Source organism: Dendrobates tinctorius, unplaced genomic scaffold (assembly GCF_039654945.1).
Source record: "Dendrobates tinctorius isolate UK_male_01 unplaced genomic scaffold, ASM3965494v1 ptg000059l, whole genome shotgun sequence".
NCBI lineage: Eukaryota > Metazoa > Chordata > Amphibia > Anura > Dendrobatidae > Dendrobates > Dendrobates tinctorius.
The window spans coordinates 5,597,887-5,623,448 of NW_027361727.1; the positions used below are offsets into that span (position 1 = coordinate 5,597,887).

Sequence of the window (25,562 nt, forward strand, 5' to 3'; positions counted from 1 at the left end):
TGAAGCACTAAATTGGTTTTGTAACCTCATTGAGCTTTGAACTTCATAGCCAGGTGTATCAAATCATGAGAAAAGGTATTTAAGGTGGCCACTTGCAAGTAGTTCTCCTATTTGATTCTCCTATGAAGAGTGGCATCATGGGCTCCTCAAAACAACTCTCAAATGATCTGAAAACAAAGATTATTCAACATAGCTTTTCAGGGGAAGGATACAAAAAGTTGTCTCAGAGATTTAACCTGTCAGTTTCCACTGTGAGGAACTTAGTAAGGAAATGGAAGAACACAGGTACAGTTCTTGTTAAGCCCAGAAGTGGCAGGCCAAGAAAAATATCAGAAAGGCAGAGAAGAAGAATGGTGAGAACAGTCAAGGACAATTCACAGACCACCTCCAAAGACCTGCAGCATCATCTTGCTGCAGATGGTGTCACTGTGCATCAGTCAACAATACAGCGCACTTTGCACAAGGAGAAGCTGTATGGGAGAGTGATGCGAAAGAAGCCGTTTCTGCAAGCACGCCACAAACAGAGTCGCCTGAGGTATGCAAAAGCACATTTGGACAAGCCAGTTACATTTTGGAAGAAGGTCCTGTGGACTGATGAAACAAAGATTGAGTTGTTTGGTCATACAAAAAGGCGTTATGCATGCGCTGTATTGTTGACCGATGCACAGTGACACCATCTGCAGCAAGATGATGCTGCAGGTCTTTGGAGGTGGTCTGTGGATTGTCCTTGACTGTTCTCACCATTCTTCTTCTCTGCCTTTCTGATATTTTTCTTGGCCTGCCACTTCTGGGCTTAACAAGAACTGTACCTGTGTTCTTCCATTTCCTTACTATGTTCCTCACAGTGGAAACTGACAGGTTAAATCTCTGAGACAACTTTTTGTATCCTTCCCCTGAAAAGCTATGTTGAATAATCTTTGTTTTCAGATCATTTGAGAGTTGATTTGAGGACCCCATGATGCCACTCTTCATAGGAGAATCAAATAGGAGAACTACTTGCAAGTGGCCACCTTAAATACCTTTTCTCATGATTTGATACACCTGGCTATGAAGTTCAAAGCTCAATGAGGTTACAAAACCAATTTAGTGCTTCAGGAAGTCAGTAAAAAGTAGTTAGGAGTGTTCAAATCAAGAAAATGATAAGGGTGCCCATACTTTTGCACCGGTCAAATTTTGTTTAAATGCAGATTGCACATTTTCTGTTAGTACAATAAACCTCATTTGAATCCAGAAATATAACTGAGTCCATCAGTTATTAGATATATGAAACTGAAATAGCTGTTGCAAAAACCAAAATTGTTATAAAGAAAAAAGGTTAACATTAATAGGGGTGCCCAAACTTTTACATATGACTGTATATATATATATATATATATATATATATATATACACATATATGCGCATTCTATGTGTCTATATCTATTCTTTCGTTTCTGTTAGAAACCCTGTCATAGGGCTCAATTATATGTCCATTTTGCAAGCCGGCGAGAAAATCTCGGCATACGGATGCCATACGGATTACATACAGATGCTGACATGCGCAAAATACGTGACCACACCTTGCTTACGGATGACATACAGAGCAGTATTTAGGGGTCATTGATCCGTATTACGCATGTAAACTACGGAACGTATTTTGCGTCGGTTAGTGTGACCCCGGCCTAACATGAAAACCACAGAACAGAGGAAAAAATCCTCCAATATTTGAGAAAAAAACAAAAACTGGCAGAGATGCTTACCTGTATAGACAGGCCTCAATACAAATGCACTATCAGGGTGCAGCGGACCCAAGTAAAATGGCAACTGCACATAGGGGTGGCATTTATGCACATGTAATCGAAGTACATGTATCAAAGTACTACTGGCAGTTATAACATGGATGAATGTGACACGCATCTCTATTCTCTTCATACAGGTAACCAGCTTTTCCAATCTCTGCTCTGAATCCACTCCTGTGTCTCCATTCAATGTCAGCAAGCAGTTAATCCTGAATGCTATATATGTGTTTTCAACTATGCAAGCTTATATCTGGTATATAGTTTTTTTTTTTCAACTTACTCTGCTTGTCCCCTTATGTTGTGAGGTCAAGAAACTTTTCAAAGTGCTTTATGATCCATGTAGTGCTGGACATGTGTTTATTTGACCACAACACTTTATTGGGTCCTGGTGTCTCAATTTAGTGTGATTGATTAATGAGAAGAGAGAGACCAAAAGAAAAAAAAAATCTTAGCCTTAACCTCCTATATATTCAGACCTAGCTAGGGGGAGCATTTATGCAGGGGTGGCATTTATGCACATGTAATCGAAGTACATGTATCAAAGAACTACTGGCAGTTATAACATGGCAGTTGGGCAGGAGACAGGTAAGACATTTATATACATCTACTCCCTGTACATTTGGAGTACAACAAATATATACCATATGCATTTGTGTAATTTTTATTCTGGCCGCTTCATTCACACACATCCACCGCCCTGGCATTAACTCCATCCATATCGGCCCCTCGCTCCTTTCCTCTCCTATGTATAGCACTCATGCGCTTTTCACATTGTTAAATTGCACAGATCCAGTCACTCCCACCATTCAACATCAGAGACGCTCTCACAAATCACTTAACCATCTGCTCACTCTTTCTATCCTCCTTCTCCTAGTCGCAGGAGACATTGCTCCCAACCCTGGTCCCCCATGTTATAGAAAGTCAAACCCCCCAACTGCTACACTTAGAAACCCCTCTAATCTTATTAATATTCCCTGCATGCCATCTGTCTCTCTTAATTGTGCACTTTGGAATTCTCGCTCAGTGTGTAACAAACTCTCCTTCATCCATGACTTCTTCCTTTCTAATTCTCTTAACCTCCTGGCTCTTACTGAAACCTGGATCCAGCAGTCAGACACTACCGCTGCTGCTGCTCTTTCATATGGTGGACTACACTTCTCTCATACCCCAAGATCAGACAATAGAGCAGGTGGAGGCGTTGGTCTGCTCCTATCATCAAAATGTACCTTTCAGGTTATCCCTCAACTACCCTCACTTGTCTTCCCTTCTTTTGAGATCCATGCCGTCAGACTCTACACCCCCTTCTCCATGCGAGTGGCGGTGGTGTATCGTCCTCCCGGCCCCTCCCATCAGTTCCTGGATCATTTTGCCACTTGGCTTCCACATTTTCTCTCCTGTGACATCCCTACCCTCATCATGGGAGATTTCAACATCCCCATTGCTCTTCCCCTCTCACCATCTGCTACTCACCTTTTACCTCTAACCTCCTCATTTGGCCTTTCGCAGCTTACTATTTCTCCAACGCATGAAGACGGAAACTCCCTCGACTTGGTCTTCTCTCGGCTTTGTGCAGTGGATGATTTTGCAAACTCCCCTCTCCCGCTCTCTGACCACAATCTTCTTTCATTCTCTATCAAGAACTGCCAGGCTGCTCAGGTTACCCCCACTGTCCAGACTTATAGAAACATACAGGCCATTAACACCCAGAAACTTATGAAGAACTTGCAGTCTTCATTGGCCCCCATCTCCTCCCTCTCATGTCCTGATTCTGCATTGAAGCATTACAATGAAACACTTCAAAGTGCCCCGGATGAATTTGCTCCTCCTATACATAGAACATCACAACACAGACGGCGACAACCCTGGCACACGGTGCAAACACGTTTCCTGCAGCGGTGCTCCAGGTGCGCCGAACGTCTGTGGAGAAAATCCAATCTACACAAAGATTTCATCCATTTTAAGTTTATGCTTAGAACATACAACACTGCCCTTCACCTCTCCAAACAAGCCTATTTCAACACCCTCATCACCTCACTGTCCAATAACCCGAAACGTCTCTTTGACACTTTTCATTCTCTACTCAATCCAAGAGTACAGGCCCCAACCACGGAGCTCCGAGCTGACGATCTGGCCAATTACTTCAAAGAAAAAATTGACCAGATTCGACAGGAAATTATCTCCCAATCACCTTATACCATGCACTGTCCTCCCTCCACCACTGCATCTAGCTCACTCTCTGATTTTGAACCAGTCACAGAAGAGGAAGTAAGCAGGCTCCTTGCGTCTTCTCGCCCAACTACTTGCACCAGTGACCCATTTCCGTCACATCTCCTCCAGTCCCTTTCCCCTGCTGTCACCCCTCACCTAACTAAAATATTTAACCTCTCTCTCTCTTCTGGTATTTTTCCCTTCTCATTTAAGCATGCCATCATACATCCACTACTTAAAAAACCATCCCTCGACCAAAACTGTGCCGCTAACTATAGACCTGTCTCTAATCTTCCCTTCATCTCTAAACTCCTGGAACTCCTGGTCCACTCCCGTCTTATCCGCTATCTCTCAGAAAACTCTGTTCTCGACCCTCTCCAATCCGGTTTCCGCTCTTTACACTCCACTGAAACTGCCCTCACTAAAGTCTCTAATGATCTGCTAACAGCTAAATCAAATGGTCATTACTCCATGCTAATTCTCTTGGATCTCTCTGCAGCATTCAACACTGTGGATCATCAGCTCCTCCTCACTATGCTCCGTTCCATTGGCCTCAAGGACACCGTTCTCTCCTGGTTCTCCTCCTATCTCTCCGACCGCTCCTTTACTGTATCTTTTGCCGGTTCCTCCTCCTCTCACCTTCCCCTTACTGTTGGGGTCCCCCAAGGATCGGTTCTAGGCACCCTCCTCTTCTCCTTGTACACTGCCCCTATTGGTCAAACAATCAGTAGATTTGGTTTCCAGTACCATCTCTATTCTGATGACACCCAATTATACGCTTCTTCTCCTGACATCACGCCAGCCTTTCTAGAAAACACCGGCGATTGTCTAAACGCTGTGTCTAATATCATGTCCTCACTATATCTGAAACTGAACCTGTCAAAGGCTGAACTCCTTGTGTTTCCTTCCTCTACTAATGTGCCTATACCCGACATTGCTATTTCTGTGTGTGGTTCCACTATTACTCCCCAGCAACAGGCCCGCTGTCTTGGGGTAAGAAAAGGTCGAATTCTAGAAATACTAGATTCTGAGCTTTCCTTTGCCCCCCACATTCGATCACTGGCTCGCTCTTGTCATCTGCACCTCAAAAACATTTCTAGAATTCGACCTTTTCTTACTTTTGACTCTGCAAAAACTCTTACTGTTTCTCTTATTCATTCTCGTCTCGACTATTGTAACTCTCTTCTAATCGGTCTCCCTCTTACCAAACTCTCCCCTCTCCAATCTGTCTTGAATGCTGCAGCCAGGATCATATTCCTCACCAATCGTTACACCGATGCCTCTACCTTGTGCCAGTCATTACACTGGCTACCCATCCACTCCAGAATTCAGTATAAACTTATTACCCTCACACACAAAGCCCTCCATGGCTCAGCACCACCATACATCTCCTCCCTTGTTTCAGTATACCACCCTACCCGCGCCCTCCATTCTGCTGATGACCTGAGGTTAGCATCCTCAATAGTCAGAACCTCCCACTCCCGTCTCCAAGACTTTACACGTGCCGCGCCAATTCTTTGGAATGCACTTCCCAGGTCAATACGATTAGTCCCCAATCCCCACAATTTTAAGCGTGCCCTGAAAACGCATTTATTCAGACTGGCCTTTCGCCTCAACACATTAACCTAATCTATCCCCGTGTGGCACAGCCAAAAGTTTTACCATAACCAGATTTCCCGCATCATGTTCCCACATGCTTTATGCATCCATTAGCCCTCTGTCTGTACTGTTACACACTTAACATTATGGCTGGTTCATACAATCAGGGCAACTGTTACCACCCACCTTTCGTGTCGACCTCTTTCCTCATAGACTGTAAGCTTGCGAGCAGGGCCCTCTTTCCTCTTGGTATTTGTTATAATCTACTGTATGTGATTATTGTTGTGCTGTAATGTCTATTGTCTGTACAAATCCCCTCTGAAATGTAAAGTGCTGCGGAATATGTCGGCGCTATAAAAATAAAATTTTATTATTATTATTATTATTATTATTAACTGCACAGGTGCAATAATACCTAATGAAACAGCCAGCCTACAATCAGGGATTGGCGATAGGCTGGCGATAGGCCCCCCATAGCCTCAGGCCCCAGGCAGTAGGCCAGATGACCTCATTATAATCGGCCTATGTTCATACTGACATTCTCGGAAGCATATTGCCCATTGTAAACAGGAGATGTGCTGCCAATAACATGTTATTCCATGAGCACAAAATGATTGTATTAAAGGAATTGTCCAGTCTAAAATGACAAGTCTGTAGTCACTCTATGTGACTGCAAATTGTCTGATCAGAGAGGATCAGGACTAGAACTCAGTGACCTATAGGAAGTAGCAATCCTAAAGTCAATGTTGACCCTTTAATGGGCCTTCCAATAGAAAGAAACCAGTGTCCAATCCCAGTTGATGAATTTCAAAGATCAGGAAACATTTTATTCCTCCATCACATTACGTTTTGACCTATAGCAGGTCTTTATCAAGTATACAAAAAATCATCAAGGGCTAGTTTATATAGTGTATATATATATACAGCTCTGGCAAAAATTAAGACTACTGCAACATTTTCAGTTTGTCTGATTTTTCTCTTTATAGGCATATTTTTGAGTAAATTGCTCTTTTATTCTATAAACTACTGACATGTCTTCGAATTTCCAAGCACTAAATTTTGTATTTATTTTCAGAAAAAGAGAAATAGTCAAAATAACAAAAAAATGCAGTGCTTCCAGGCCTCAAATAATGCTAAGAAAACAAGTTCATAATCATTTAGAAACAACAATACTAATGTTTTAACTCAGGAAGTGTTCAGAAATCAATGTTTTGTGGAATAACCATGATTTTTAATCATAGCTTTCATGCGTCTTGGCATGCTTTCCACCAGTCTTTCACCCTGCTTTTGTGTGACCATATGCCACTCCTGGTACAAAAATTTAAGCAGTTCTTTGTTTGATGGCTTGTGACTATCCATCTTCCTCTTGATTACATTCCAGAGGTTTTCAATGGGGTTCAGGTCTGGAGATTGGGCTGGCCATGACAGGGATTTGATGCGGTGGTCCTTCATCCACACATTGATTGACTTAACTGTGTGGCATGTTGGGGAACATTGCCTGAACAGAAGGAATCAAAGTTTTTTTCCAAGATAACCTTGTATGCGTCTTGATTCATACGTCCTTCACAAAGATTAACCTGCCCAATTCCAGCCTTGCTGAAGCATCCCCAGATCATCACCGATCCTCCACCTAATTTCACAGTGGGTTCGAGACACTGTGGCTTGTACGCCTCTCCAGGTCTCCGTCTAACCATTAGACGACCAGGTGTTGAGCAAAGCTAAAAATTAGACTCATCAGAGAAGATTACCTTACTCCAGTCCTCTATGGTCCAATCCTTATGGTCTTTGGCAAACTTCAGCCTGGCTCTCCTTTGCTTCTCATTGATGAAAGGCTTTTTTCTAGCTTTACATGACTTGAGCCCTGCCTCTAGGAGCCTGTTATGAACTGTTCTTGCTGTGCACTTCACCCTAGCTGCCATTTGTCTTTCGCCATTCCTTTTGTAGGTCACTTGATGTCAACCTGTGGTTGCTGAGTGATATTTGAATAAGATGACTGTCATCCTAGTCAGTGGAGAGTCGTTTTCACCCTCTGCCAGTCTGTAGCTTTGTTGTCCCCAATGTCTGCTGCTTGACCTTGTTGTAATGGACTGCAGTCTTAGAAATTTTAAGGATGGAGGCAACATGATGCTCACTGTATCCCTCTGCTAGTAAAGCCAGAATTTAGTCCTTTTTCTCACTCAAGTCTTTTCTTTTCAATACCTTTGGCATGGTTAAAAGTTAGTTTTTCATTTCTATTACTTTTTGGGATATTCCTAGCACTTGTTTTACCATCCAGCTTGTCCTATTGCAAGAGGATTGTGAACACCACAGGAGGGTTTTTTTTATACTTTCGTTCGTTAAATAAGATTTGGTTCAGGTGATCACCTAATCAGAAGCACATTAAGTAGAATGAGGTGTACTCTGGTTGGAATTCAACTGAAACTGGAATGGAATGGCTGTCAGATATGTAGAGAAGCTGATTTTTATAAAACTGTGCAGTGGTCTCTTAATTTTTGCCAGAGCTGTATAACGTTTATACATCTTTATATATAGTGTAAATATGGGGGCATGGCATGGCAGGCGAGGAGTGAGGACGCGCTTTGGAGAGGCTCCCGCTCCTATACCGGCAACTGATCAGAAAAGAGTCCGATACAAATGCCCTCTACCCCGATGCTTACCAGAAGGCGCAAGGGGAGTGTGTCCACCGGTACCGCAGCGCCCAACAGGGCTCCCTAGAGCATCTCCCGCTACTTTTTGGGAGCGGGGAGAAAGAAAGCCGCAGGCGCCATGATGGACGCGGCGCGTGGAGCGCAGCCGTCCCCGCCGGTGACAGGAGGCAAGGAACAGGAGGCAGGAGAGAAGCACGGGGAGAAGAAGGTACACGGGGGAGCCCCTCGGGGATCTGGTGGTGCGACCGCGGAGGCCTCACAGGTGATGAGGCGCTCTCCCCATGATAAGATTGCTGAGCCCCTGGGGATCCGTCTCCCATAGGGAGACCCCGCAGGCATACAAACACAACCACGCGCCAGTGACACAGGCGGGAACCCTGGAGAGACTTCTGCAGAACTCCCCACACTATGTCCACAGGGAGACATTATTAATCCCCCAGATACCAATATTAATGCCTCCATTAACACCTCCAGTGATTCTTCAGCACAAGGGGAAGCGGAGCCCATGATAAGAGGGCAAGCAGACTACGCTATGTTGCCTACCCATCAGGTTAGACTGCCATCTAACACAGCTTCGCCGTCTGTCTACCCAATGGACGCATCCCTACCGCCACAATACGGGACATCGGCCCCTCTGTTTGTAGGGCACTCCACGGCACCCATGGGAGTCGATTTCAATCTACTATATAGCAAAATAAAAGACATCCCGACGAAACAGGATATGGAACAGTACATTGTCCGCTTAGAATCTTCCTATAAAGCTGAACTTTCCATACTTAAAGATGATATTCAACAATGTAGTGAGAAAGTTGAATCTCATGACCAGCTCCTGGCCTCCCTAAATGAAAGAATGGAAGCTCAGGAGAATATCACAGCAGCTCAAGCCAGACAGCTGCAGACCCTAGCAGAAATGCTGGATGATTCATAGAACAGAGGACGTAGGAACAATATAAGAATACGGGGGCTACCCGAATCTATCCCTCCCCAGGAGTTAAATTCCACTCTGAGAGGCATCTTCAACTCGGTGTTGGATAGACCCCAGGACACTACACTGGAATTGGACCGTGCCCCTAGGGCTCTGGGCCCGCGTCCTAGCAAGCAGGACCCACGGAGAGATGTGATATGCCGGGTACATAAATACCAACTTAAAGATGCGGTCATGGGGGCAGCCAGGAGGACAAAGTCCATAAACCACTCTGACACCCACATACAGCTTTTACCAGATTTGTCCAGATGGACCTTGCAAAGACGCAGAGCTCTCTGCCCCCTTCTGGAGGAGTTGCGGCAGCGTGAACTTTCTTACACATGGGGGTTTCCGTATTGTCTTCGAGTCCAGAAGAGAGGCAGAGTACACCGACTTAGCCACCCTGGCGGCATTCCAGCCTTTTCGGCCGCCTTGGATATACCTGAGGTGGATATTCCTGAGTGGCCATCCCTACCATCGTTTTATAGAATGGAAGACCCTCACGGAGGTCCAGATCCTCAATGTCAGATGGACATGGGCGCGTATATCTAAGAGAGGAAGAAGCTGACTGATCATCCAGTATTGTTCAACTCAATTTTTTCTATCCGATTTGACGTGGGTCTACATATATTTGGATGGGGGTGGGACTCGGGGATCTTTGCTACGAGTAATACAGGACTAAAATGTAAATATGCTTACACTATCAGATGATTCCCCTCCTCCATTCCTTCCTTTTCTCTTCACCCCCTCCCCACCCCTTTTGCTCCCCCCTCACGCCCTTAGACAGTTAATTCTTCATATTAACTACTCCCACAAGCTTTTATTAGTGGATTAATGTGGGGTGCCCTAGTCTAAGGCTACTTTCACACATCAGTTTTTTGCCGTCAGGCAGGATCCGGCTTTTTTTAGAAAAAACGGATCCGGCATAAATTTTGGAGAACTGTAGAAACGGATCCGGTTTTTTGCTGGATCCGTCTCTGTTCCTGGCGGCTGGCCAATTGGATCTGAGCATGCGCAGACTTAAAAAAACCGGATCCGGTGGCTGGATCCGTCTTTTTCTGGATCCGGCGCATTCCGGCGCCCATAGACTTTCATTGTAGCAAAAAGCTGGAAGCGCCGAATACGGCACTTCCGGCTTTTTCGCCGGAGACAAAAAACGTTACAGTAGCCGTTTTTTCCAGACGCCGGAATGAGACAAGTTGCCGGATCCGGCAAAAAACGGATGAAACGCAATGCCATCCGGCACGATCCGGCGCTAATGCAAGTCAATGGGGAAAAACCGGATCCGGCATTGCATTTTGCCGGATCCGGTTTTACAAAAAAAAGCCGGATCGCGCCTGAAGGCAAAAAACTGATGTGTGAAAGAGGCCTAAAGGGAAGACTTGTTTTCTAAAAGTTATGCTGTTTTAGGATTATAGATTGGGGTGCCTTTAAACAATGGCGGGTTTGGTTGGGTTCTATTTTTTGATAACACTGAAAGTAATTACGAAATGGGATGGGTCACGGCTCATGTGTTCACAGATAAGCTGGGTTGTATATGGCCGGTATCCATCAGACTCACTGCTTTAGAGGTTCGCGACTGATATATCATAACGGGGTCGGAAACCGGAGGAGACGGTGTCTCCGACTCTTCTTATGTCGTACACTTACCCCCCGGAGGGCTGCTTGGCCATTGAGGCACGCAGCAATTAACAATAACCTCCACTAGGCTCTAAATTGTTTGTTGGAGTGTGCCTATCCACACTCGTATTGTTATAATTTTCTTTTACCATTGTTTTCTTTAACCCTTACCTATTTTCTCTGATTGTACCTACTTCCCCCTATTAGATTCCTCCTCCCCTCGTCACAGCGGGCACCGGACTCCAAGGCTGACCTACTCCTCTTGGCGAAGTCTGTGTTCTTGACTTTGGACTACAAACACAATGCCGGGTAAGAAGGCCATGCAAAAGATTATATTGGGCTCTTTGAACACTAGGGGCTTTAATATCCTGCAGAAGCGGTCACAAATCCTATATGGTATGCACAAGAAAAGAGTAAACGTGCTGATTCTGCAGGAGACACAGTTTAAGAGTGGACATGTCCCTAATATACAGGATCGCCATTATACAACCTGGTTCCATAGTGCCAACCCGGACTCATGATCCTGAGGAGTGTCTATAGCGCTCCATAAATCCCTCCAACATACAATGTTGGACACGCTGATCGATGCGGCGGGCAGGTACGTGATCTTGAAAATTCAAATTTTTTCGACAACATATACTATAGCAGGATGGTACGCCCCCAGCCGGGACCAAATCCAAGCCACTAGATCCTTCTTAAAGACAATGGCTGATTTCGCTGAGGGGGTTGTCATATTAGGGGGGGGACTTTAACCTGACACTTAACCCGACATTAGACTCCTCAGCAGCAAAATCTTACCTATCTCTTCGTCAGCTGTCCTCTTTGAAAAGAGACCTTCATGACCTGCGTCTTACGGATGTCTGGAGACTTTTTAACCCCAACGGGAAAGATTATACGTTCTTCTCCACACCACATAACTCATTTGGCAGAATAGATTTTTTTCTCCTTAGTCATTGTGCATTGGCGAGGGATCCGAGACCATCTATTGGAAGTTTCCTATGGTCGGACCAATCTTCCTGGATATTAGTCCTCCTGATTCAGTGACACGACAGTGGACATGGAGACTGAATGATAACCTTTTAAAGGACCCTACCTGTGTGGCTGACGTTAAGACTACCATAGCAGAATTCTTACAAGATCACACACATGACACCACTGCCATGCCTATCAAATGGGAGACTCTTAAATGCGTCCTTAGAGGGGTTCTAATTAAACATGGTTCTCGCTTGAAACAAATGAAAAGTAGGGAAATTACGGACCTCACGGAGAGTATATTAACATTAGAGACGAAACACAAGAAGGATAAGGAGACGGAGACGTTGACTGAACTGATCAAATGCAGAGACGATCTGAAGTCCCTGCTAAATGAGAAGTCCCGACATCAAAGAAATCACTTTAAGAGTATATTATACGGGCAGGCTAATAAATGTGGACGCCTGTTAGCTAGATTTCTACACCCCCCGTAATCAGACCACATATATTCCTTCTCTCCAGCGACATCGTGGCCAGACAGCGTCAAACCCAACGGAAATTTTAGATATAATGTGGCGTTATCACACACTGTACAATATTAATGGTGATCTCTCCCCTCATCCGCCTCTAGACCCCCAACCACACATAGAATCATATATACACGACACAGCCCTTCCGACATTGGCCACAGACTTGACGAGTGTAACGGGGTCTACCCAGGCTGGGGTACCTCTTTCAGTACCACCCCGTGTTTTCGGAGGTCCGCTCTGCGTTGGCTGGAGTCTGAATGAATGACGCTGGCTGGAATTCCTTGGTTACATGGGCGCATATAAAAGATCACTGCTTCTCCACGTATTTCCAGTCTGACAACACTTTACTCACAGGACACAGAATATATCACACAGATACAGAGGGCAGGCCAATAGAAGAGCGGCAGGCCAGACATGCATTACAAAAGCAGCAGGTGGCCGGAGCCTGCCGATGTTTACTGTGGGAATTACAAAGGTGGGGGGAGGGCGAACAAAAGGAGAATATCATGTCCCCTCTGCCCAGGGGCGCAGCCTGTGGGCTGATGCATTAGGGACATGCATCTCACATAGAACCTATTATACATACATATAACTGCACAACATATTCTGGGTGCTGAGTGGTTCTGTAGCACGTAACACGACTCCCCTTTTTCAGCGATGCGATCGGCATACACAGTCTGATCCTCAACGGATCGGTTTGGGGATGACCGAAGTTTATGGGGTTGGTACAAGTTCCGTTTGTCGACTTAGTCCATCGGCGTTACCGTTTTGTTTGCTGGGTCTGTGGTGGATGGTGAAGTCCAGAGGTTGTAGGGCTAAACTCCACCGCAGCAATCTGGCGTTGTCTCCGGAGACCCGATTAAGCCAGACTAGGGGATTATGGTCCGTTAGGAGGGAAAACTGTTGTCCATACAAATATGGTTGCAACTTCTTGAGTGCCCAAACTACCGCCAGGCACTCCTTCTCGATGGCCGCATAGCTTACTTCACGGGGCAGTAGTTTCCGACTCAGGTAAGCTACCGGGTGTTCTTGGCCGTCCGGCCCGATTTGGCTCAGTACTGCCCCCAATCCAAACATAGAAGCGTCCGTGTGAACCAGGAAATGTTTAGTTGGATCGGGTGCGGCCAATACAGGGGTATTGGTGAGGGCGTCCTTTAGTTGGCAGAAGGCTTCCTCACACTCTGAGGTCCAGGTTACCTGGCGGGGTTGGTTCTTACGGGTCAGATCAGTGAGGGGCTTGGCTACGCTGCTGTAATTGGGAACGAATTTCCTGTAATACCCCGCTGTCCCTAGAAACGCCATGACCTGGGTTTTAGTGCGTGGGATGGGCCATTTGGCTATGGCCTCAATCTTGGCTGGTTCTGGTCGCTGTTTCCCACTTCCCACCCAATGCCCTAAATACTGAACCTCTGCTTTGCCCACGTGACACTTGTTTAGGTTCAGGGTGATTCCGGCCTGGTGGATCCTGTCCAATACGGTCTCTAGGTGATTTAGATGCTCTTCCCATGTCGCACTGTAGATGGCGATGTCGTCCAGGTAGGCACAAGCATAGTCCTGGAGACCATCCAGAAGCCGGTCAGCCAGCCTTTGGAAGGTCGCCGGGGCATTCTTCATCCCGAATGGCATAACTCGAAACTGGAATAAGCCGAACGGGGTGACAAATGCCAACTTGGGAATAGCGTCAGGACTAAGGTGAATCTGCCAGTAGCCTTTGCATAGATCGATGGTGGTCAAATACTTTGCCCCCGCCAGCCGGTCTAGCAACTCATCCACAAGCGGCATGGTGTATGCATCCATCACTGTTTTCTCATTGAGCCTACGATAGTCTACACAAAACCGTGTAGTTCCATCCTTCTTGGGCACTAACACTACGGAGGATGCCCAGGGACTGACTCTTCAATGACCCCTAAACGCAGCATCTCTTGTATCTCTTGTCGCATCCCCTCTCGTACAGACTCAGGGACGCAGAAGGGATTTTGTCGTAGGGGGGTCTGATCCTGGGTCTCAACCTTGTGTTGTGTCAGGCAAGTGTACCCCGGACTCTCTGAAAACATCCTGTCGCAGCCTCAACAACGCCTCCGCCTGCTGTCTCTCCCGGGGGCCTAGGTCTTCACCCAAGTGTACCTGGTCCCATGTTTTAAACTGAGTCCTTTCCCCTAAGACATCCGGCAAGGGAAGTCCGGCTAAATCCTCTGCTTCAGGTGCACAGATGGCCACTACCTCTTCAGGGTGCTCCCGGTAGGGCTTCAGCATATTCACGTGGAACATGCAGATAACCCTGGGGTCGTCACAATCGGCGACATTATAGGTTGTGTCGGCTATTTTCCCCACTACCTGGTAGGGCCCCTGCCATGCAGCTTGAAACTTATTCTGCTTAGTGGGCTCTAACACCAGGACCTTCTGTCCTATTTCCAAAGTGCGCTCTCTGGCCCTCCGATCGTACCATACACGCTGGCGCCGCTGGGTCGCCTGCAGGTTTTCACGTACAACCTGGGTCAGCTCCTGTAGGCGGTCCCGGAATTCCAGCACATAGGGTACAATAGGTACCCCTTCTATGAGGTCCTCCCCCTCCCAGTGTTCCAGCACTAAGTCTTGGGGTCCCCTTACCCGTCTCCCGTATACCAGCTCGAACGGGGAGAACCCCGTGGATTATTGGGGCACCTCCTCCCGATAGGCAAACAGGAGGTGTGGCAAGAATTTCTCCCAGTCCCTGTAGGTCCTGGTAAAAGTCCCAATGAGCTGTTTTAATGTCCCGTTAAAGCATTCACACAACCCATTGGTTTGCGGGTGGTACGGGGCACTTCTAATGGACTTTACGCTGCACAGCTTCCACAGTTGGTTGGTCACCTCTGCTGTAAACTGGGTACCCTGGTCCGAGATAATCAACCAGGGAAATCGAACCCGTGAGAAAACCTGGAGCAGTGCGGCCGCCACCGTCTCTGCCAGTATGTTAGGTAACGCAACCGCCTCTGGATACCGTGTGGCATAATCTACCACTGTCATATACCTTTTCCCAGACGGACTGGGTTTGGCTAACGGCCCTATCAGATCGACCGCTACTCGGCTAAATGGTTCCTCCACAATGGGGAGGGGGCGTAATTTGGCCTTGCATCGATCCCCCCTCTTGCCAATGGCAGTACTGTCGAACATCATAGGTTACCCCCGGCCAAAAGAAGTTCTGTGTCAGACGATGCCTGGTGCGACTGACGCCGAAGTGCCCGGCCAAGGGTATATCATGAGAGATTCGCAGTAACTCCTGCCTATACTTCTTGGGAACTACCAGCTGTTTTATAGCGGGGCTCGTCCCTGTGTGGTGCTGCTCTGTGATCCGGTAGAGGAGTCCCTGCTTCCATACAAACTGTTCCCCTTCCAGTACTCCTCTCCCCTCCTGTGCCTTCCCACGATATCCCTCTAATGAAGGATCCTCAAGTAACTCCCTCTTAAATTCATCTGGGGTTGCCCAAGAAATGTGTCTGGCTATGGGAATACATGTAGGGCTGGGATGTCTTACCTGAACCTCCTCTGAGTGTGATTCCGCCTCCGCAGCTCGAGCTTGTCTCCGGGCGGTCACAGGATAGGTCTCAGCCAGAGGGGCCACCGAGAATGCAGACAACATGGGGCCCAAGTCATTTCCCAGCAAGACGTCTGTAGGCAAATTGCATCGACTCATTTATTAGCCTACTTTTCTAAATACCTTAATTGACAAATTTGACAATTTTTGGGGATTTTAACCCTGTTCACAGTTGCTGAATTTGATGCACAGGGAAAAGATCATGACGCACCACTTGGCATGCATGTTCTTTCCCAACTTTCCTCACCTTTCTTTGCTCAACCAGGCCAAGCATGCATAAGTATGTGTGCTCTGACTACTTATCTTCCTCAAGATAGGAATGTGACAGAGTCTGTGTTCAGCATTACTACACTGGTAAGGCTACGATCCCATAATGAGCTTTTGTTGCATTTTTGACGTTGCATATTTTTGCTGCATCAAAAATGCAGAGCCTTACAGTTCCACAATAGGGAAGGGATTTACAGAAATCTCATGCCCACTGTGCTTCTTTTTAACACAGTGTACACTGACCTGCAGAGCATTTTTCAAGTCCAAAACATGTCTATTTCTCTAGCTTAAGTTTGCTGTGCGAAATTTACCCATAGACTTGCATTAGGTGCAGAAATTCCACAGGTAAAAAATGCACGTGTTTCCATGGTGCAAAAACGCATCAAACACACATGTAATCCGCACCTAAGTACAGTTGTGGCCAAAAGTATTGACACCCCTGCAATTCTGTCAGATAATAAACAGTTTCTTCCTGAAAATGATTGCAAACACAAATTCTTTGGTATTATTATCTTCTTTTAATTTGTCTTAAATGAAAAAACACAAAAAGAATTGTCCTAAAGCCAAATTGGATATAATTCCACACCAAACATAAAAAAGAGGGTGGACAAAAGTATTGGCACAGTTTGAAAAATCATGTGATGCTTCTCTAATTTGTGTAATTAACAGCACCTGTAACTTACCTGTGGCACCTAACAGGTGTTGGCAATAACTAAATCACACTTGCAGCCAGTTGACATGGATTAAAGTTGACTCAACCTCTGTCCTGTGTCCTTGTGTGTACCACATTGCGCATGGAGAAAAGAAAGAAGGCCAAAGAACTGTCTGAGGACTTGAGAAACCAAATTGTGCGGAAGCATGAGCAATCTCAAGGTTACAAGTCCATCTCCAAAGACCAGAATGTTCCTGTGTCTACCGTGCGCAGTGTCATCAAGAAGGTTAAAGCCCATGGCACTGTGGCTAACCTCCCTAGATGTGGACGGAAAAGAAAAATTGACAAGAGATTTCAATGCAAGATTGTGCGGATGTTGGATAAAGAACCTCGACTAACATCCAAACAAGTTCAAGCTGCCCTGCAGTCCGAGGGTACAACAGTGTCAACCCGTACTATCCATCGGCATCTGAATGAAAAGGGACTGTATGGTAGGAGACCCAGGAAGACCCCACTTCTTACCCCGACATATAAAAAAGCCAGGCTGGAGTTTACCAAAACTTACCTGAAAAAGCCTAAAATGATTTGGAAGAATGTTCTCTGGTCAGATAAGACAAAAGTAGAGCTTTTTGGGCAAAGGCATCAACATAGAGTTTACAGGAGAAAAAAAGAGGCATTCAAAGAAAAGAACACGGTCCCTACAGTCAAACATGGCGAAGGTTCCCTGATGTTTTGGGGTTGCTTTGCTGCCTCTGGCACTGGACTGCTTGACCGTGTGCATGGCATTATGAAGTCTGAAGACTACCAACAAATTTTGCAGCATAATGTAGGGCCCAGTGTGAGAAAGCTGGGTCTCCCTCAGAGGTCATGGGTCTTCCAGCAGGACAGTGACCCAAAACACACTTCAAAAAGCACTAGAAAATGGTTTGAGAGAAAGCACTGGAGACTTCTAAGGTGTCCAGCAATGAGTCCAGACCTGAATCCCATAGGACACCTGTGGAGAGATCTAAAAATGGCAGTTTGGAGAAGGCACCCTTCAAATATCTGGGACCTGGAGCAGTTTGCCAAAGAAGAATGGTCTAAAATTCCAGCAGAGCATTGTAAGAAACTCATTGATGGTTACCGGAAGCGGTTGGTCGCAGTTATTTTGGCCAAAGGTTGTGCAACCAAATATTAGGCTGAGGGTGCCAATACTTTTGTCTTGCCCATTTTTGGAGTTTTGTGTGAAATGATCAATATTTTGCTTTTTGCTTCATTCTCTTTTGTGTTTTTTCATTTAAGACAAAATAAATGAAGATAATAATACCAAAGAATTTGTGTTTGCAATCATTTTGAGGAAGAAACTGACCTAATTAAAGAAATTAAACTGCTGGTCACTGGAAATGTTCACAAAATTAAAGTTTGCAGCCCATAGTCTACTGCCGTAGGTGAAGTAGTTTGCTTCAAATACTAACTGGCATTACTTACGCTACCCAGGTCAAGCACTGAATCTTCACCCTTCTCCTGGTATTGGTTGCGCTATTGTCATGTCAACAGCACCACAGCCAATAATTGAGCTCAGTGGTTCTTAGAGGCTCATGGTGTAAACTCGGGCAGAGTGGCTGACCTCAGTTATTGGCTTCAATGCTGTCTATGTCCTCAGTTATTGGCTTCAGTGCTGTCTATGTGACATTAACAGATACCGGGAGCAGTGGAAGAGACAGTACTGGGTCTGTGAACGCGGAGTAAGGGCTTACGCAGATGTCCATGCAACAGGGTCCGAGCACGGACTGGACTCAGGTCTCCTGACCTAAATGTTACATTTTCCTAAAATATGACGTCACGCTCAATTCGTGCATTTGCAGTCTGTACTCGAACTATGTTGCACAGACTCCTGCATTAGCATTAAACCAAATTTGTTGGTTTTTTTGTGTGTGTGTGTTTTTTTTTTTCTTTAAGCAAACCTCAGCTAGAGGAATGGCATTTTTGAAGCTGGGACCCTCAACAATCCTGAGAAGTTGGCTCTGTAGCATCCTGCTCCCCTCCACTCAAACTACTGTCAGAAATGGAGGCGAGCAGCCAGGGCTGATTATAGACAGAGTGTTGCCCCACATGCAAACAAATTACCCTATCACACAAACATTTAAGGATCATTTACACAAGCTAATTTCAGACCACTAAACGAAATCTAATCAACTGTATTCAAATTTTCAGCGTTTACCAGATTTTTTACATAGGTCGACAAAAAATGAGCACAGGAGGATTGATGATGCAATTTTTTTGTCCATATAAAGCATCATGTCATCCTCAGCTCCTCACGTAATCCATATTTTAGTCAGCAAATGTCTCCAAAACGACACATACAAGAATACCAGAGGTCCTACTATGAACAGCTTGAGGTTTGGATCTGCCGTCCAACAGGTATATTGCATATTCCATCTTGAGTATTAGTGGCCTTCTGTTATTGTCAACTTCTTTTATTGCAATAGTTTTTTACAAAATGATGCAATTTCTCCATCAGTTTGACATTCCAAGACATGCAGTAACGAACTCTTGGCTGGTCAGATGTGTCTTACGTCTTTCTAGACTTGGAAGAGATTGGAAACTAAGACCGTTTATGGTAACAGATATTGTGATATTCTTGGAGCAATGAGAACACAGTTTCTTGTTTAAGATTGGCATTTATCCTGCAGAAAGAACTATACATGGAGCCGGAACTTGCCATCTATGCCTACGCTTCATTCATAAGGGTCTGATTTTGAAGAATTAACATTTTATAGTTTCTCTTTTCACATGGAATATCAGGAAATGATGGAGACCTGATAAGATTGCCCACATGTTTTAATTACAGTTGAAACCAGAAGTTTACATACACTATATAAAAAGACATATATGCATGCTTTTTCTCAATATCTGACATGAAATCAGAATAAACCTTTCCTGTTTTAGGTTAGTTAGGATTACAGCAGAAAAAAGGCAGCGATTAGTGATGAGCGAGTAGCATTGTTGCTCGGATGTCCCCGAGCATGCTCGGGTGATCCCCGAGTATTTTGGCGTGCTCGGAGATTAAGTTTTCGTCGTCTCAGCTGCATGATTTGCGACTTGTAGACAGGCTGAATACATGTGGGAATTCCCTATCAAACAGGTATTCCACACATGTATTCAAGCTGGCTAGCAGCTGTAAATCATGCAGCTGCATTGACAGAAACTAAATCTCCGAGCACGCTAAAATACTCGGAGACCACGCGAGCATGCTTGGGAAAACCCGAGCAACGAGTATACTCACTCATTACTAGCAGTGATGTTTACCTGCCCAGGTCTCCAAACAAATGCACTATCAGGATGCAGAGGACCCATGTAGTTAAGATGGCGGCAACACAGGTGCAAAAATACCAATGAGACAACCACTCATGGCCTACCAATCCATGGAGGGGGTGTGTTGTGAATTCACTTTCTGGCCTACCTCTGGTTGCTAGTGAAGGTAGTGAAGCTGGTTGTATTGACAGAGGAGTCACGAGTTCTCTTTCCGGGCTCTCTCTGGTGGTTCCAGGAGGTAATGGAGCTGATCTAATTGACAGAGGCCAGCCACCTGATAATGAGGATGACAATTGGACATCTGGAGTCTCTGACTGGATTTAAGACAGCCGACTCCCTCTATCCCTGCTGGTGATTTTTCCTGCCTCCTGAGGTCTTGGTTTCCAGTTCAGTCCCTGCATGCTCAAGCTAAGTGTTCTTTGCTATTGCTCACATTTGATTTGGTTTTGTCTATTCAGTTTTGTGTGGTCAGCCAGCCCCGGCTGGGGCTGTGCTGAATTTCCATCCTTATGTTACTGTTTGTGCCAGTGTGTTTTTTGTCCCTTATTAGATTGGCCTCTTTTTGCTCTGTTTCAGAATATGTGACTTCAGAGTTTTTTGCTATCAGAAGTGTTGGACATTTTTTCAGGGTTTTTTGCGTGATTGCAGACAGTGTCTTTCCTTTCCTGTCCTTTCTAGTTAGTGTGGGCCCCATCGTTTGCTCAGCCTATTTTCCTACCTGTGTTTGTGCTTTCATCTTGTCTCATTGACAATATATGTTTGGGGGCTATCTATTCCTTTGGGGTCTGCTCTAGGGCAGTTTAGATTTCCCCTTTTCTTGCTTTAGGCTTATTTAGTTCTCCGGCTGTGTCGAGGCGTCTAGAATCATCATAGGTACGCTCCATGGCTACTGCTAGTTGTGTGGATAGGATCAGGGGCCTGCAATCCGCTTAGTTACCAACCTTTCTGGTTTTCTGTGGCTTAGCTTGGTCTTGTTTTCCTCCTCGGTGACCCAATCATAGCAGGGGTGGTTGCTTGGTATATTATTGCTCAATAGCGGCTTGTATGGAGCGCTGTTCACATATATAATGCACAGCATCCAGGTTAACATCCGATCAGGTGGAGTGCCCAGCGCTATCCAAATGCATGCCATGTGAACAGACACCACAGTTTACAAGACAGCCATCATACCGCTCTGGAAGGAGATGGCTTCTGCATCTCAGAGATGAACGTGCTTTGGTCTGACATGTGCATATCAACCCAAGGACAAAAGCAAAAGACCTTGTGAAAGATGATGGCAGAAGCTGGTAAAATTTTGTCAATATCCACAGTGAAATGAGTACTGTATCAACATGGACTGAAAGGCCACACTGTCAGGAAGAAGCCATTACTCCAAAAGAAATATAAATAAGCCAGATTAATGTTTGCAAATGCACACAGGAACAAAGACCTTAATTTTTGGGACATGTCCTGTGGTCTGATGACACTAAAATTGAACTTTTTGGGCATAATGACCATCTTTACGTTTGGAGGAAAAATGGAGAAACTTGGAAGAACACCATCCCAACTGTGAGGTGGCAGCATCATGTTTTGGGGTTGTTTTGCTTCAGGAGGGACTGGTGCACTTCACAAAATAGATGGCATCATGAGAAAAGAAGATTATGTGGCAATACTGAAGCAACATCTCAAGATATCAGCCAGGACATTAAAGCTTGGGCGGAAATGGGTCTTCCAGATGGACAATGACCCGAAGCATACTGCCAAAATGGTAACAAAGTGGCTTAAGGATAACAAAGTCAATGTTTTGGAGCGGCCATCACAAAGCCCTGATCTCAATTCTATTGAAAATGTATCAGCAAAGCTGAAAAGGCCGGTGCGAGCAGGGCGACCTACAAACCTGGATCAGTTACACCAGTTTTGTCAGGCGGAATTGGCCCAAATTCTGACCAAATATTGTGAGAAGCTTGTGGAAGGATATCCCAAACGTTTGACCCAAGTCATTCAGTTTAAGGACAATGGTAAGAAATACTTATGAAATGGATGGAAACTATTGACTTTTCAGTAAGTAATAAAAATGCCTTTCATTCTCATTATTCTGGTATTTGGCAAAAATTAATAATTATGGTAATCCTCATTGACCTAAAACAAGAGTTTATTCTGATTTCATGTCAGATATTGAGAAAAACATGCAGATGTGTCTTTTTATATAGTGTATGGAAACGTATAGTTTCAACTGTATAACTCTGCTGTTCTCTCTACAGGTTTCTGAAACAGTTTTCGTGAAAGCTCCTGGTAAATATAGGAAGAAAGATCAAATTAACTCCCATTTTCAGCTAGATGATGAATGAAGCTTCAGGTTGAACAGGTCTCCTATTGCAGACAAAGCAGTGGAAGAGGCTTCTGCTGCAGCAAGTGTTTTACTGCTAGACACAAGATTGTGAGCAGTAGGAAGGAGTAATGGCTGATCTAGTTTTATTTTTATATTCAGTATCTGAATATGTACAGATATGCTATGAAACGAGTTGGAAGGAGTGTTGGGGGTACTGACAAATGAAGGCATGATGTGATAAGAGGACTTGAATCACTTTATGAAATGTGATCAGATTTTCTATTTGGGATTTCTTGGAACCTGTCTAGCACAAGAAAAGTCTTGGAGATAGGAGATCCAGATAAGCAAAGAAGTTAGGGCCCCGTCTCACATAGCGACGCACCAGCGATCCTGACAATGATATGAACTTGTCAGGATCACTGGTGTGTTGCTACATGATCGCTGGTGAGCTGCCAAACAGGCAGCTTCACCAGCGATCAGGACAGCGACACGCGGGTAACAAGTGACGCACGACGCTTAGTTACCCACTGTGTACCTTAGTTATCAGCGCGCTGGTGCAGGAAGCTGGTAACCAAGGTACACATCGGGTTTCTAAGCACCGGGCGTCACTTAGAAACTCGATGTGTAGCTTGGTTACCAGCTCCCTGCACCAGCGCGCTGATAACTAAGGTACACATCGGGTTTCTAAGCGCCGGGCGACAACGATATGAACTTGTCAGGATCGCTGGTGTGTCGCTACATGATCGCTGGTGAGCTGCCAAACAGGCACTTAGAAACCCGATGTGTACCTTGGTTACCAGCTCCCTGCACCAGCGCGCTGGTAACTAAGGTACACATCGGGTTTCTAAGCGCCGGGCGACAACGATATGAACTTGTCAGGATCGCTGGTGTGTCGCTACATGATCGCTGGTGAGCTGCCAAACAGGCACTTAGAAACCCGATGTGTACCTTGGTTACCAGCTCCCTGCACCAGCGTGCTGGTAACTAAGGTACGCATCGGGTTTCTAAGCGCTGGGGCATGATGGACGGCTGGCAGACGGCTGATACAGGGGGACACACCATACCTATGGGACGCATTACAGGTATGAGGACCTATTTATAAAAGTCAATATTTTTGTGTTACTAGGGGTCAGAAACAGAAGAGCCACCTTCACAGAATGCAGCCTTAGTGCTGCTGAAGGTGGCTCTTTTAGGCTGCTTTCACACATCCGGTGGTTTTGTTCCGGCGGCATGCGGTGGAAAGCCGGACCGCCGGATCAGTCCTGCAGCGGTGACACCGGATGCAGATGCGGCGCCTGATCCAGCTTGCAAAGCATTTAAAGGAGCCACACCGGGGACGAGAGAGGCGGCGGTATGCTGGGGGGAGAGAGATTCGCGCGCGCGCCGGGCACTTGAGGGTTAAACCTCACAGTGTCCGCGCATGCGCTGTAGAAAAAGCCATTCCAGCGCTGCAAAAAAATGTTGCAGGCAACGTTTTTTTGCTAACGCCGGACGGCGCAGGTTTGCCGTTTCCGGCTTAAAACGGAGGCGCCGCATGTCCTTCCGACACGATGCGGCGATCATTAAATTCTATGTGCCAAAACCGGATCCAATTCCGGATCCGGTTTTCACACTTTTCGCCGCACCGTGCCGGATTAAAAAAGCCAGATGTGTGAAAGCAGCCTTATTTAAAAACGCCCTGGGGAGGTGACAGGTTCCCTTTAAGCAAGTTGAAGATGAAATGATCTTCAAAAGGCCTAAAGTTAAAGATGTATATAAACTATAGGAACACAAAAAAGCGCAATAGGGTCTTATCTGGGTTGATATAGCAAGAACAAAAGAAATTTACTCACCCTTTCCAGGAGAGATTTGAGCATGTAAGATCCGTAGTCAGCTTGCTGCACGTCCAAAGGTCAACTCCGTGACCGCCAAAACTATCAGACTTTTTGTGGATCTAATTCATGGACTTTAGTGCGCTACTTGACAAAATACCGAATCCAGGTTATGTTGAAAGATTAACCATTTAATTCCCAACGCATTTCGAAGTATATAGTACTTCTTCCTAAGGGGATGACATACATGAACAGATAAAGCTCTCAGATTATATACATTCACGATTTGAAAATTGGCGCCAATGGTCACGTTATGTGGCAAAAAAAGGGTCAAAGTTCAAACACATAAGTTAACATGAAATGCCATAATAATTAGTCTTTGATAAATAAAATAAATTATTCGAATGTCAAAGAAGATTGGTGGCTGTCATTTTTTTGGCTGACAGCCACCAATCTTCTTTGACATTCGAAAAAGTAAATGATTAATAATTATATTCTGGCAATAATCAATTGACATCCACTCAAATTTTGAGTAATATGTATTTATTACAACATAAATATATATTTCACATATGTTTAATATATATATATATATATATTAGTTAATATATTCTTAATGTGTTTTCCCCTTTTCTTCCATCCTCCGGGACATGTTCTGGTGTGGCGGTCTGAATGCTGGACGGTCGGCACCTTTTCTTTTTTAGCATGAGTTCGTTTTTGTATATATATATTTTTTTTTTTCCTTTTTTATTTTTCTTCCGTTTTGAGCTTTTTATCTGTAAATTAATTAAAAGAATAATTTATATTATTTATCAAAGACTAATTATTATGGCATTTCATGTTAACTTATGTGTTTGAACTTTGACCCTTTTTTTGCCACATAACATGTGACCATTGGCGCCAATTTTCAAATCGTGAATGTATATAATCTGAGACAGCTTTATCTGTTCATGTATGTCATCCCCTGAGGAAGAAGTACTATATACTTCGAAACGCGTTGGGAATTAAATGGTTAATCTTTCAACATAACCTGGATTCAGTATTTTGTCAAGCAGTGCACTAAAGTCCATGAATTAGTTCCACAAAAAGTCTAAAATTAAAGATGACATTTAATGGTTTGGGCACCCTGCATTATTAGTACTTAGTAGCACCCCTTTTGAAAGTATCACAGCTTGTAAACTCATTTTGAAGCCAGAGAAGTGTCTTTCAATGCTTGTTTGAGGGATTTTCATCCATTCTTCCTTAGGAAAGTCTTCCAATTCTGTGAAATAGATTGAAAATAGCATTGTATGCAAGACGATCAATGATGTTCAGATCTGGGGACTGTGAGGGCCATTGTA

General features: G+C 45.0%; 1 protein-coding gene across 1 annotated transcript in view; it reads right to left on the reverse strand.

Annotated features, from left to right (window-relative positions):
• The window catches only part of LOC141092314 (alpha-1,6-mannosyl-glycoprotein 4-beta-N-acetylglucosaminyltransferase-like), a 101,742-nt gene extending 77,481 nt beyond the window's left edge, over nt 1-24,261 (reverse strand). Inside the window, exon 1 of the mRNA XM_073578355.1 lies at nt 24,244-24,261. The gene's annotated coding sequence lies outside the window, so the exon portion shown is untranslated. The remainder of the gene's footprint in view (nt 1-24,243) is intronic.
• Between the last annotated feature and the right edge of the window lie 1,301 nt (nt 24,262-25,562).